The sequence below is a fragment of the Panulirus ornatus genome, chromosome 21, assembly GCF_036320965.1.
Source record: "Panulirus ornatus isolate Po-2019 chromosome 21, ASM3632096v1, whole genome shotgun sequence".
Classification (NCBI taxonomy): domain Eukaryota; kingdom Metazoa; phylum Arthropoda; class Malacostraca; order Decapoda; family Palinuridae; genus Panulirus; species Panulirus ornatus.
In genome coordinates, this window is record NC_092244.1 from 17378882 (window position 1) to 17392971 (window position 14090).

General features: G+C 43.0%; 1 protein-coding gene across 1 annotated transcript in view; it reads right to left on the minus strand.

Moving 5' to 3' along the window:
• Positions 1–4073: 4073 nt before the first annotated feature.
• The window catches only part of LOC139756393 (uncharacterized), a 620019-nt gene continuing 610002 nt past the window's right edge, over positions 4074–14090 (minus strand). The window contains exon 11 of the mRNA XM_071675803.1: positions 4074–4112. The gene's annotated coding sequence lies outside the window, so the exon portion shown is untranslated. The remainder of the gene's footprint in view (positions 4113–14090) is intronic.

A 14090-nucleotide genomic window follows, 5' to 3' on the forward strand; every position in this document is an offset into this window, starting at 1 on the left:
TCTCTCTCTCTCTCTCTCTCTCTCTCTCTCTCTCTTTCTCCTATTTCCTAACCTCCCTCTCCCGTTATTTTCCTATCCCTCATACATATACACACACATAATCCCACATAAATACAATGAAACACACACACACTATGAGCCTCCATGGTTAGCTTGACTGATCATGAGTCAACACGGGACCACCCCGGGGTCAGGTCCTCACGGGTTCGAATCCTGGGCGCAGCAGTCAGCCCACAACCCAACCTAAGCGTTCATCCCACCCCCTCCTCAGAGCTGGTCGATAAATGGGAACCTGTCTTAGGCTGAGGTGTGTGTGTTTAGGACAAAAGACATGGAAAATAGGGAGCGGTAACAGGTAGTGATGAAATGAGGAGGACATGGAGAATTTATTTGACGGGCTGTTGAACGGCTTTGATGATGGGTTGGCAGATGTAGTGTGTTCGGGTCAGGGTGGTGTACGAAGTGAGAGAGTCATGGAGAGTGGTTCGGTGAAAAGAGAAGAGGTGGTGAAAGCCTTGCGTAAGATAATATGTGGCAAAGACGCTGGGGTGGATGGTGGTGTTGCACTTCAATCTATTAAGAAAGGGGCTGACTGTGTTCCTGATCGGTTGGTAAGGATATTCATTGTTTGTATGGATCATGGTGAAGTGCCTGGGAACTGGAGGAGTGCACGTATAGGCAAAGGGGATAAAGGTGAGTGTTCAAACTACATAGGTACAAGTTTGTTGATTGTACCTGGTAAGTTGTATGGGATGGTAGTGATTGAAAGGGTGAAGGCATGTACAGAGCATCAGATAAGGGAGGAGCACTGTGGTTTCAGAAGTGGTAGAAGATGTGTGGATCAAGTGCTGGCTTTAAAGAATGTGAGAAATACTTCGAGAAGCATATGGATTTGTATGTGACATTTATGGATCTGGAGAAGACATATGATAGGGTTGATAGACGTGCTTTGTGGAAGGTTTTAAAAGTACACGGTGGGGAGGTAAGCTGCTGGAAACAGTGAAACCTTTTTATCAAGGGTGTAAGGCATGTGTACTAGAAGGAGGAAAGGAGAGTGAATGGTTCCAAGTGAAGGTTGATCTGATGCAGGGGTGTGTGAAGATACCATGCCATGGTTTGTTTCATGTGTTTGTGAATGGGTAGGTGAGAGAGGCAAATACAAATCGTGGAGAGAAGGGCGAGTATGCAGTCTCTAGGGGATGAGAAGGTCTAGGGAAGTGAGTCAGTTGTTGTTTCCTGATGATGCAGCACTGATGACAGATTCTAGAGAGAAACTGCAGAAGCTGGTGACTGAGTTTGGAAGTGTGCGAATGGAGGAAGTTGAAAGTAAATGTGAATAAATGCAAGTCTATGAAGTTAGGCAGGGTTGAGGGACAGATTTGTTGAGGTGTGAGTCTGAATGTAGAAAAACTGGAAGAAGTGAAGTGTTATATAGATACCTGGGAGTGAATGTTGCGGCGAATGAAACCATGAAAATGGAAGTAAGTCGAAGGGTGGGTGAGGGGGCGAAGGTTCTGCGAACACTGAATAATGTGTGGAAAGAGAGATCGTCATCTGAAAGGGCAAAACTGGGTACATTTGAAATTATAGTAGTCCAAACAATATCTCATGCATTGTGAGGCATGGGCTATAGATAAGGTTATATGGAGGAGGGTGGATGTGTTGGAAATTAAATGTTAGAGGACAATATGTGGTGTGAGGTGGTTTGATCGATTAAGTAATGAAAGGGTAAGAAAGATATGGGGTAATGAAAATGAGTGTGGTTGAGAGAGCTGTAAAGCGTGCGCTAAAATGGTTTCGCCAAATGGAGAGGAGTCAGGAAAGGCTGAGGGAAACAGGAGAACAGGGAGACCACACTGGAAATGGAAGGATGGATTGGAAAAATATTTTGAGCGACTGGGGCCTGAAAATGCAAGAGGTTGAAAGGTGTGCATAGGATAGAGTGAATTGAAACAATATAGTATACAGGGGTCGACGTGCAGTCATTGAACTGAACCCGGGAATATGAAGCGGCCGGGAAAAAACCATGAACAGGTCTGTGGGGCCTGGTCGTGGACTGGGAGCTGTGGTTTGGATGCATTACACATGACACCTAAAGATTGGATGCGAGCAAATGTGGCTTTTCTTCGTCTGTTCCTGACGCTACCTCGCAAACGCGGGCAATGGCGATGGAGCATGATAAATATATATATAGGTGTAGGTATGTATATTTGCGTGTGTGGACGTATGTATATACATGTGTATGGGGGGGGTTGGGCCATTTCTTTCGTATATATATATATATATATATATATATATATATATATATATATATATATATATATATATAACACACACACCTGCTAACACACATATAGACAGAAAGACAAACAACAGACACATCTATTTGTTTACAGAAATAAGAATCCTCACTCGCTTTAATACACACCATCGACTGTACACACGCACTTCCTTACATAAGCTTACGATCAAGCTCTTACAGTCTCTCTCTCTCTCTCTCTCTCTCTCTCTCTCTCTCTCTCTCTCTCTCTCTCTCTCACACACACACACACACACACACACAACCATTATCAATCATTTCTTGGTTTATATACATAGCATATATACACTCGGACCCATTCACTCCACCACAAGTGACCACAGAGATGTACTTACTTTCACATACACACACAGTCATTCATATTTACGAAGGCATTTATGGCTGGGTATTCATTCACATATACACAGTTGTTCACACATGCAGACTCATTCACAAATACATGAATTTGTTGACACAGAAATTCATACTCACACCCGGACTCAGACACGCATGAATTCATTCACAAATGATACCCACCTACCTACCTACCCTTGCCCGTGAGGAGGAGGGGAGGGGGTTAAGGAAATATGAGGGCATCGTAACAGGTCTGCCAGTGAGTGAGTGAGGGAGGGAGGGAGCGCGTCCAGTGAGAGGTGTACTCTCAATGATAACCTCATTGTGGAATATCATCCCGCCACCACACACGGTATGTTCATTGCCCCTGTGCCCTCGTGACGTTCCCTGTTGGCCATACGACCAAGAGGGTCAAACAAACCTTAAGATTATAAAAGATAACAGCTCATCATGGTACGAGACCCTACCAAGACTGCTGTGACCTCGCTGCCGGCCGCACGATGCTGTGCCTCACCACGAGCCACTGTGGGGCAAGGGTCAGCCGTTTACAAAGGCATCTTGTTTGTACGAACACGTCAGCAGCTTCACCAACCGTAATGTTAGACTCACCTATTCTTATAAGTAATCAATTTCGGAGGTTAATATAATTTTGAACAGCATACGTGTACACACGCTATTGTTCATCCCAAGGCTTACTGATTGGATCAGCAAAGAACATTATTTCCCGTTTACCTAACAATTTTTTTTGTTCGTTCCCTTATCTTGCTGTTGCATTCTTTTTCTATATATACATACATATATATATATATATATATATATATATATATATATATATATATATATATATATATCCACACTTCTCTTGCGTCATTGGAAATATCTCTCGGTAATTTCAGACACGTATCAACGTCACTTGGAGAAGAGCGATTCTTGCAATCAAGTGATAATATTACATACAATGACCATATGCAAATAAAGGATAGGAACAAGATTAGGCTACAAATCACGTGAAGGCTTCAGAGAGGAACATTACAATGGGGCTTTATCAAAAGTGGGAACAGGCAAGACAAACGTAAATAGGAGATGCAGGGAATATTTTGAAGGAATCCTCAATGTGTTAAATGATAGATAGCACATCTTTTTTTTTTTTAAAAAAAAAAATCCTAGTCAGCATCATTAGGCAAGTTTCTGGTCACGCTACCGAACATAATCAAGTCAGACGACGTGCATCAAAGTAGAAAAGGGACACGTGAAACTTATCAAGTTCAAGGCAAATCAAGCTACAACCACTGGCAGAACAGCAGAGGACCAGGACCTACCAAGCCAAGGAGAGGGAGGAGTAGCTAAGGCTCACCTGGAGTGGTGCCATAATCGTGTGAGCAGCTGGGTCACTCAGTCCTCACCGTCGGCTGCACCCGGATGGATGGATGGGTGTGGCTCAGACCAGATGCCTCCCTGCCTGCCAAGGAGAGGCACATGATGTACGAGGTGCTTCAGGATTACCAACTTGTGTTCTCAAGTGTTTTGAAATTGTAAAGGTAATTACATAAAGATAGCGGGTACACACACACACACACACACACACACACACACACACATATTTTATATATATACACACACACACACGTCTTTTCCACTTTGCAAGATAACGTCAAGGACAAACGAACAATGGTCTCATTTGCACAACTCCAGTATCTAACTGTCATGTATAATACACCGATGCCAGAGACTAACTATATTCATGCCTTTCACCCTCCTGAATGTTCAGAATCGAACACCCCTACTCTCCTTCATCCTAATCCTTTCATCACTTTTCTTTTATCGTAACTCACACAGCACGTTCAGAAACATGCAGTAATCATGACCATTTCGGATGGAAAGAAAACAGTACAGGGGAAAAAATAAGATTAATTATAGCTCCTTGGGTGTTTGTAGACCTGCCTCTTACATATGGAGATGGAGAAGATATTTGTGGAAGAGAATTCCACAACTTCACACCTAGAGGAAAGGGAAGCAGTGGTGAGACTTACGGGTCCAGACCTTAGCAGCAGGGGACAAATGTAGGCAACTCAAAAGAGCAGAGACAGATACAATACTCATAGAACAAAGAGAACGCAACAACATCCCGGCCCACACAAAGGGATGGCTCCTGAAGAAAGCTGACAGCTGAGGTATTTCTGAGATGGAATGATTTTGATTCCCTGTGATCAAGAGGAGGATGAAAGCCCTGTAGATAGAGAATCATTGCTCACAAGTGAAATAATTACGGCATCTTTACAACATTGACAGATTTTGAGAAACAGATTTTATAATGTTCATCAACTGGGGTTGCCAGGATAGAGTGAAGGATATGGTTTCTTCCAATATGTTCATGTTATTACAGGGTTGAATAGCAGAGTTTAGAAATATAACACTAGGAAACGCAAAGGAAATTTTAAGAAATATTGGGAGAAACTAAGTTTTCGCACTATTGAATTCAACCTGGGTCATCTGCTTCCCCCATTTTAAGGTGCTGGACAGGTCCCAAATTTAGAGATGAGATATGTTCGGCGCGAAAGAAAGAGTGTGTACTCGAGTGATGAGGAGAGGAAGGTGAGATGAACTGTGAAGAGTTGAATCATCGGTGTAAGAATGTATAAAGTAAGAGGTTGATAATGATCGTCAATGGAGACAAGGGAGATCAGGCGATAGGGTAGAACCTTGGAGAACACCACTGTTGATAGGATAAAAGGAAGAAATCGCTCCATCAATGACTTCCACACTAAACCAACTCGGGAGGAAGTCAGTGTTAGATAATATCTTAGTCTCCGCCTTGCTCCTTCCACTTCTAACATAGTCTTTGTTTGTCTCTCTTCACTCATCTTCTCCATTTGCCAAAGACATTTCAGCAAACCCTGGTCTGTCCCTATCAATCAGGCTCTACTCTCTACCATACCTCTCCCTTACAAAATGTCTTTCTTACGTAATAAACCTGCCTCACACCACATATCGTCCTCAGACATCTCATCTCCAATAAACCCATCCTCTCCCCTTCTTTTCCAATCATGGCCCAAAACTCACATCCATGATACATCTTCACTCTTACAGACACTGATCATTTCTCTTGCACGTTCCTTAACACAACTACGACGTAAGCTCCTTCCTCCACACTGACACAGTGCAGCACCCATGGTTCCATCTATTGCCAAGTACACTCCTAGGTATATTAGGTACTTGACCTCCTCCAGGTTCATCCTGTTTAAACAAAGCGGAATCATTCTGCCTCACCCCCGTGCTGCATCTCACTACCTTACTTGTCAATACATTTTCTTTCAGCTTTCTCCAGTACCACCAGCTTGACCAGTTCCTCTCTGGAGTCTACCCCCAAAGCCATGTCATTTGCAAACAGCAACTGATTCTCTTCCCATACCCACCAACTCATAACATACAGCAGACCCACCCACTGACCCGGGCTTCTTGTATTTATCTCGTCTAACAACCAGTACATGAACATATCAAACAACCATATTGAAATTACATATTCTTGATAAACACACGCACACACACACACACACACACATACACACACACACACACACACACACACACACACACATACACACACCTTCACCGGTAACCATTCACTCTCCTCCCTTCCTCCTCGCGCGCATGCATTCCGAAACTTTCCATTTATTTACCTCATATTTCAGTAACAGATAGTACTATATACCTCATTACTGTCAACCCCATCAGACGCTTTCTCCAAATCCCATAAATGTCACTTAAAGGTCACTCTTTTTCGCCAAACTTTTCGCAAACGTTCTTCATAGCAAACACCTGGGCCTCTCCAGTCGACTACCTGCTCTATGCGCCATATCACCTCATCAATTACCAAAAGAAAAAGAAACGAATTAAGTTCAACAAACTCGTACCTCTTTAATTCCAACATTCAATTTCCATCCTCAATGCTTAAAAAAAAAAAAAAAAAGGCACTTGTAAGTGCACTCCACCAGTCCTCACTCACCTCACCTTTGGCCGTGAATGCATCGACCAACCTGATTTACCAATCGACAACACAGTCATCCAGTTTCCTTACGAACGACTGACGCTCTACCGTTTTTCCTCTTGCGAAACGTTTTCACCACCTCCAATCCTTTCATCATCTCAGAAACAGTAAAGAGAGTTGTAAGGACGGTATCTGTCGGGAAGGAATGCGAACTGGTGGCAGGAGTGCATGCGAAAGCAATGGGAGGTCAAGAGAAACCCACGAGAGTTGAGATAGAGAAGAAATGAGGAGATAGATAGATAGATAGATAGAGAGAGAGAGAGAGAGAGAGAGAGAGAGAGAGAGAGAGAGAGAGAGAGAGAGAGAGAGAGAGAGAGAGAGAGAGAGAGAGAGAGAGAGGCTACGATGGACTTCAGAGTGAATGACAAAATGTCTCGGAGAGAAGCAAGTACTGAGAGTAAGAAAGTAAGTGGGGGTGATAGTGAGCAGAGCGGACGGGGGAAGTGATAATGGCCACAAAGAAGATATGAAAAAATAGAAATTAATATTTTGAAGGGCTGGTGACTATGTTTCATGACTGAAAAGCGGATGTTGTGTGTTTGGGACAAGGTGGCATGAGGAGTGAGAGTCATGGCAAAATGGATGGGATATATGTGTGTGTGTGTGTGTGTGTGTGTGTGTGTGTGTGTGTGTGTGTTACCGGACTCCGCCTGTGTGTGGTCAAAGCACAAGGCGAGAGTTACCTACCGTGAGGCTGTATTACCGTCACTCGACGTAAAGCAATACAACGGAGTCCAGTCTCGTGAAGGAACGTCTCACTACCTAACCTTAACTGGAACCTAAGCTTGAAGCTGAGGGAACTCCGTAGAATATGAATCTGTATAAATAGTAATCAATTCTCGTGGACTATTTCTTTAAACAGTCTGGAATTGTAAGTATTAATTCCATTTTTTTTTTTCGAAGAGTAATTCTCCGAGCGTGTATAAGACGTTACTCTCGTAATGGCAGAGGGGAAACGCTGACAACTTCCATAATCTACTCGCAAGAAATAAGAACTGAAGACAGAACTTATAAACAGACGATGAAAATGATGATTTGCATGCTGTGTAACGACACACACACACACACACACACACACACACACATACATACACACACACACACATACACACACACATATATACATACACACACACATACACACACACACATACACACACACACACACATACACGCACACACATACACGCACACACACACACACACACATATATATATATATATATATATATATATATATATATATATATATATATATATATATATATATAAACATATTAGCAACAATAATTGTCCTATGTAATGGTATCTTCAGTATGAGGAGGCAGACAAGTACCACAATAGTATTTTTTTCTCACTATTGACAATTCGAGATCTGCTCATCTCACATTCAGAATCTCTAATTATGAATACAATAAATTAGCTGACTGAATACATTAAACAAAATCACATCTACAATTTAAATCAATACGTATAATAAAAGAAATATATAGAATCACAATACAAAGCTCTCATTCATATATATATATATATATATATATATATATATATATATATATATATATATATATATATATATATATATATATATATATATGATTATTCAGAGAAAAATTAGACATGAATCTATTTTCTTCCATTTTGTCCAATTTCTTGGCCACGAAGCCTCAGTGCGATGTGGCCGCATGGGAAATCCGACAATTGGCTTTCCCAACCTTCCACCAGCTCACCGGGGTTAGCCAGATTATAACTAGGCAAGAAGTGTTGTATTTAATCAGGGAAACTGATGGAGCAAATGGATGTAAAAAGAAAAAAAAATAGACAACCCCGCGCTTGTTTGGCGGCCATCTATCCATTAGCTACAAGACAAGCAAACACACGGACGGTGGCTCTGGTCAAGCCTGTTCCTATATGGAGGAAGACACCATCCACGACATTTGTTCTGGACCAACAGCAGCGTCAGCCCTCACAACCTTACCAGTGTAAACACGCGCGATCTCCAACTCTATTTACGACTACAGAACCGTGTCACTTCCATTATAAATCTGCTTCTGGAAAAGAGAGGGAGAGAGAGAGAGAGAGAGAGAGAGAGAGAGAGAGAGAGAGAGAGAGAGAGAGAGAGAGAGAGAGAGAGAGAGAGAGAGAAGATTTGCGAATAAACAGCGTCTCTGAGGCGACAACCTTTCTCCCTCATTATTTACGAGACATTGTTTGTTGGTATTGCCAGGCCGTGCCATAAGGGTCAGCACTTTCTTTACAGTTTATAGTCGTCAGGCATCATGAAAATAGATAGAAGTGGATATTGCCTCGGCTGTGAATGCAGACCTGACGTGGACGAGGCCTCCTGCACCTAGAGAGTGGAGGACAGAGGACGTGCGAGGAATCTTGTGGCATCACTAGGTGGTTATCACCATCAATCACTAATTAGTGCAGGTGGGCTCCATACAGTACGTTATCTTCCGTATCGTAATCGAACGCATGTTGCTTGGCCCTATGGATCACGGTAGCAACCCCAACAAGAACGTATTAATCAAAGTTGCTGTGTCAAACGAAATCCATGAGAATTTTACATTTTTTTGCTAGAATATTGTCACGTATTACTATACTGTCTTATTGAATCATATCTGCCTGAAAACAGCACAGTATATATTAAAGACATAGATGTGTATGTGTATCCAGGTGGTAATCATATTTGATTACATTCTAACCCCATAACTATGACGGTACGACCCTTGACCATGTCAGTACGACCTTTGACCATGACGGCACGACCCTTGACCATGACGGCACGACCCCTGATCATGACGGTGCGACCCTCGACCATGACGATACGACCCTTGACCACGACGGTATGACCCTTGACCATGACAGTACAACCCTTGACCACGACGGCACGACCCTTGACCATGACGGCACGACTCCTGACCATGACGGTACGACCCTTGGGTATGATGGCTCGGCCTTAAGAGGCCAGGTACGAAAGCCTGACCGTCATGCCGTCAATTGCTCTTGTGCACGCTGTGCTCATCCTGTGAGCCGTAGCTCAGAAGGATTACAGAGGTTACAAACCGTCCTTCTGAGACTCCATTACACTGATGACTATACCATAGATTGTTCCAAAGTTGGTTCATTATCTAAACTTACGGTCTTTCATAAGATGACCTTATCTACTGATTGCCCAAGGTGGATAAAGCTTCAGAATTTCACGTATCTAATGATTAACAATAACCGTTTGTTGTTATTTGTTGATGGGACTGTTTAGACCTGTCCCTAAAAGGCTCTACTTATTCACATTTTAAGATACAGTGTTCTAGTGTGTGTGTGTGTGTGTGTGTGTGTGTGTGTGTGTGTGTGTGTGTGTGTGTGTGTGTGTGTGTGTGTGTGTGTGTGTGTGTGTGTGTGTGTGTCCACATTTCTGGCTATAAAGTTTACAGCTCACACGATTAACATATGCAGATAGACCCAAGTCCCAATATTACCTATGGCCTTGAATTAATTTAGCAGTGACGACAACATTGCAGTCTTCTGATTTTGTTACCTTCGTACACATGTTTACTTGACGCATTTCACTGTGTCGGAAAAAATGGATCGACAGGAACCTTTTTCTATTTGTCTATTTGATGCTTCGAACTGACTACCCAGTGTTTTGCGACAGTCCTTTTTATTAACCCTAAGTTTAGTCATAGCGTCAGCTTCATCATGCTCCCAGAGACGTACGTGGGAAAGGATCCATAACAGTTTGATCTGGATCACTTGACCAACAATGCTCGCATTATTGGCTTCAGAGACAAGCATGTTACATTCATAATTCATGGCATTAAGAGTAAGTGACGAAGACAAGAAGCAGAGAAGATCTTCAACTGTCTGTGGTTTGGGTTTCTTTCAGTTCAAGAGAAGTGAGTATGGCATACAATTCAGTGTGCTGGCCAGATGTCCAATTATTTATTCTAACCTTCATCTCTTATCTATCACCAGTGGGCTGGATCACAACGGCAACTGGGACCTGCGAGAGCCGTTAGCACAGATATCCTCATGTTATTTTCAGTCTGGCGTTCCCTTATGTGTTCAAGAACGTTGGTTTTGGCCAAGCATTGAAGGTGAGGATGGTGAGGGATTGGTTTCTCAGGTAGAATGAGTCGGTGGAAACCGCTGCTTCTTCCTAATTTTGTACAACTGATGAAACCAAGACATCTACAATACGAGTGGCCGTTATCTGAGTCCAATTAGATTCACTTGTTCTGTGATATAAATGGTTTTACTATTCCGAGGACAATATCTGAATCACCAGGCAGTAGTTTCAGTCATACGTTTCATGAGATTATCTTCAAGTATTCTGTCTACAGCGAAGTTCCTTTAGCATGCTTTGTACTTTAATGGTCTTGGGTGGGTAGCCAAGGATCATTGTTGTTGCTTCATTTTGTTTTTGTTTTCAAGTCTATTGATAACTTTATAAAGGACCAATGACGGGGTGTCGTAATCTATCAGAGATCTTATATACACGCCAAGTACATAAATTTTGCAATTTGGTCATTCGCACCGTAATTCGGAATGTACTCTGTAGCAGCTGTGAGAACCCTGAGCCTCTCTGTACGTTGTCGATATAGTAATGGGATTTCCTTCAATATTCAGTTTGGATCGGACGCTCTCGCGATTACCAATTCGTTCATTTAAACACCTTTGTTTCCGCGGTAAGCCAAGGGTTATCGCAAGCTGTGTGTATGTAGCTAAGAACAATATGTTTTGTTATGTTCAAGGATATGACCAGCGTAACTATGTGTGATATTCCTGGGAATTTCTGGGACTGATTTTATAAATCAATCAATCATTTCATTAAAAGATGTGGGACTGAGGATCTTACTATCCTGTTCAAAAGAACTAAAACCACAGCAAGGCCTCTTTGAACGCAAGAGGCTAAGTATTTAACACTTATTTTTCACTTATGATAAACGATTACATTTTCCACGGTAAGTAGTTTGACGCAAGTGTCGTACGCGGTGCGGAAAAATTGCGTCTCATGGTAACCACACGGACGCAGGAAATGGATAATAATCCAAAAGTCTACGTCTACATTATCCTAGTACGAGGACGCGATTGTCAAGTAAACCCAACTATGATATGAATAGTTTTGATATTATGATATTCGCAGAAAACGTTGTATTTTGATCAATTCTCTCTCGTCTCACAGTAGTGATAATGTATCAGCGAACTCGATTTGTTCCTATTGTAGTCTCTTACGGGCACTGGGTGATCTTCCCTCTGCTAATCCAGATATCATACCTCATCTCTTGTTATACTTGACTGATGTTCTTCCGGGCTTTGTTCAATGTCCATCATCTTCGCTAGTCCAGCAGTGCTGAAACACGTCTCCTCGAGCCATCATTATCAGCTTTGTTAACTCGTATATCTTTATCGTGTTATATAAGAGTCTTATTCATATGGACCAGTTTCGTTTCGTTATTCCTTCTCTTTGGGTTTCTATCTTCCATCCTCTTCTCCCGTTCTTTTCATGGCCGTTCCTTCCGGAATGGAATTAACTATCCCACGTTGTTATTTTCCAGTCATGTTCCTTCATTCCTGGATGCGCTGAGCTCTCCCAAGAAATTTCCCCAAGGAATCTCCCTATTCTTTTCCTTCCGTACATTTCGACTATGAATGATCTAGCTTTTTGCTTTTATATCCTTTTCTCCCTTCTATTCAATCTCTCTCTCTCTCTCTCTCTCTCTCTCTCTCTCTCTCTCTCTCTCTCTCTCTCTCTCTCTCCTTCCTCCATGAACCCATCTTTCTCCCCATTTCTCTCTAATTCTCTCGTACTTCCTCCACAATCTCTCCATCTCTATCTCGCTCTCCTTTACTTCCTCCATCGATCTGTCCATCTACCCGTCCATCTCTCCATCCCTCACTCCCCCTCCCCCCCCCCCCCCATCTTCTCCATTTACCTATTCATCTCGTCACCCCTAACGCCTTCTCTCCTACTTCCTTAGTCAACCCATCCATCTTCTCGTCCCTCACTCCATCCTACTTCCTCGACCACTAACCCATCAGTCTTCCTAGCTACAACTCTCTCTCTCTCTCTCTCTCTCTCTCTCTCTCTCTCTCTCTCTCTCTCTCTCTCTACTCCTCTACGCTCTCCCTCTCTTCCTCCCTCCTGCAGGGTTCCACTATCCCCCCCAGCCCACTCCCCCACCTCCACAGCTTCTTCACCCCTTCTGGTCCTTCAGCTCCAGCATCACTCGACGCTGATGACCTCAACGTATTGATCAGCAACCGAATTAAACAATTAATTAAGAGCCGTCGGAAACAACACACACACACACACACGCGTGTGCTTGTTTAATATTCAGCCGCCCATCTCCCTGCTCCCGTTATGGCAACATTCCTCACAGTAATCGGTTAGTTTAAATGGTCGATTTTGCTGAAGGGTGGTGGCGTTTCGGATAAGTAATCCAAAGATTAGACTTTTGTTCTTATTCACGACGAGAACCCTTGGCTGGAAACGCGGCCAGAATGGTGAGCGTCGTTCCTTTAAACTTCATCGCTATCAATTTGCACATGACAAATCATTTGTCTTCGGCATACCGATGATATTGAAGCAGTGTGTTTTGGCGCTCGGTGTTCAACGAACGCCACTCCCAGTGCCAGTTCAACGGCCGACGTTCAAGTGTAACGAATGGTCTTGGATACTGGAATAGATTTAGATAGATGTAAGTTTAACAAGAGGTGTTGCAGTTTTAGCGACCGTGGAAGCTCAGCGATTGATGCGGTAAAAAGGCCATAAATTAACAGTGCAGCAACGTATTCAAAGCTGTAAATGACTCTCAGTGATTGCTCAAGTTCAACTAGATATTTAGCGAGTTAAACGAATTTCACATTTAATCATTTTGTATTCCGTCTTGACGAGGGAAGATCAAATGCAAGGAGGAGTGCAACGAATGAAGCGACTTTGCGAGTTCAACGTGTGACGAGGTGAGGGGAGGACGTTCAACGAGCAGCACGGCACAACAGCTGGAGGTGTACTTTGAGCCACATGTCATCGTACCCTACGCAACCCGTAACAAATGAACCTGGCCAGAACATAACCTCCACCCAAAACAGAGCCACAGAAGATTGAAAACGAATTGAATTCCCCCTCCCCCCCACCTCTCTAACAAATTCCCCCAGCGTTCCCCAGTAGACCCCAATCATCACCCTTTCCACTCATTTTCACCCTAATATCCAGCGATCCATTAATCCACACATCCATTCTGTTGGAAAACCGGCTTGCAGCGATCAGTTCAATTAGCGAGCCAATCAGTTGTGTGCCTACGGTGTGTCGATCTGCGGCAGAGTCAGACTAAACTCTGCAACTGTGTGGCGCTCCTGAACTTGGTTCTCATCCAATACTTTTGGTTGATG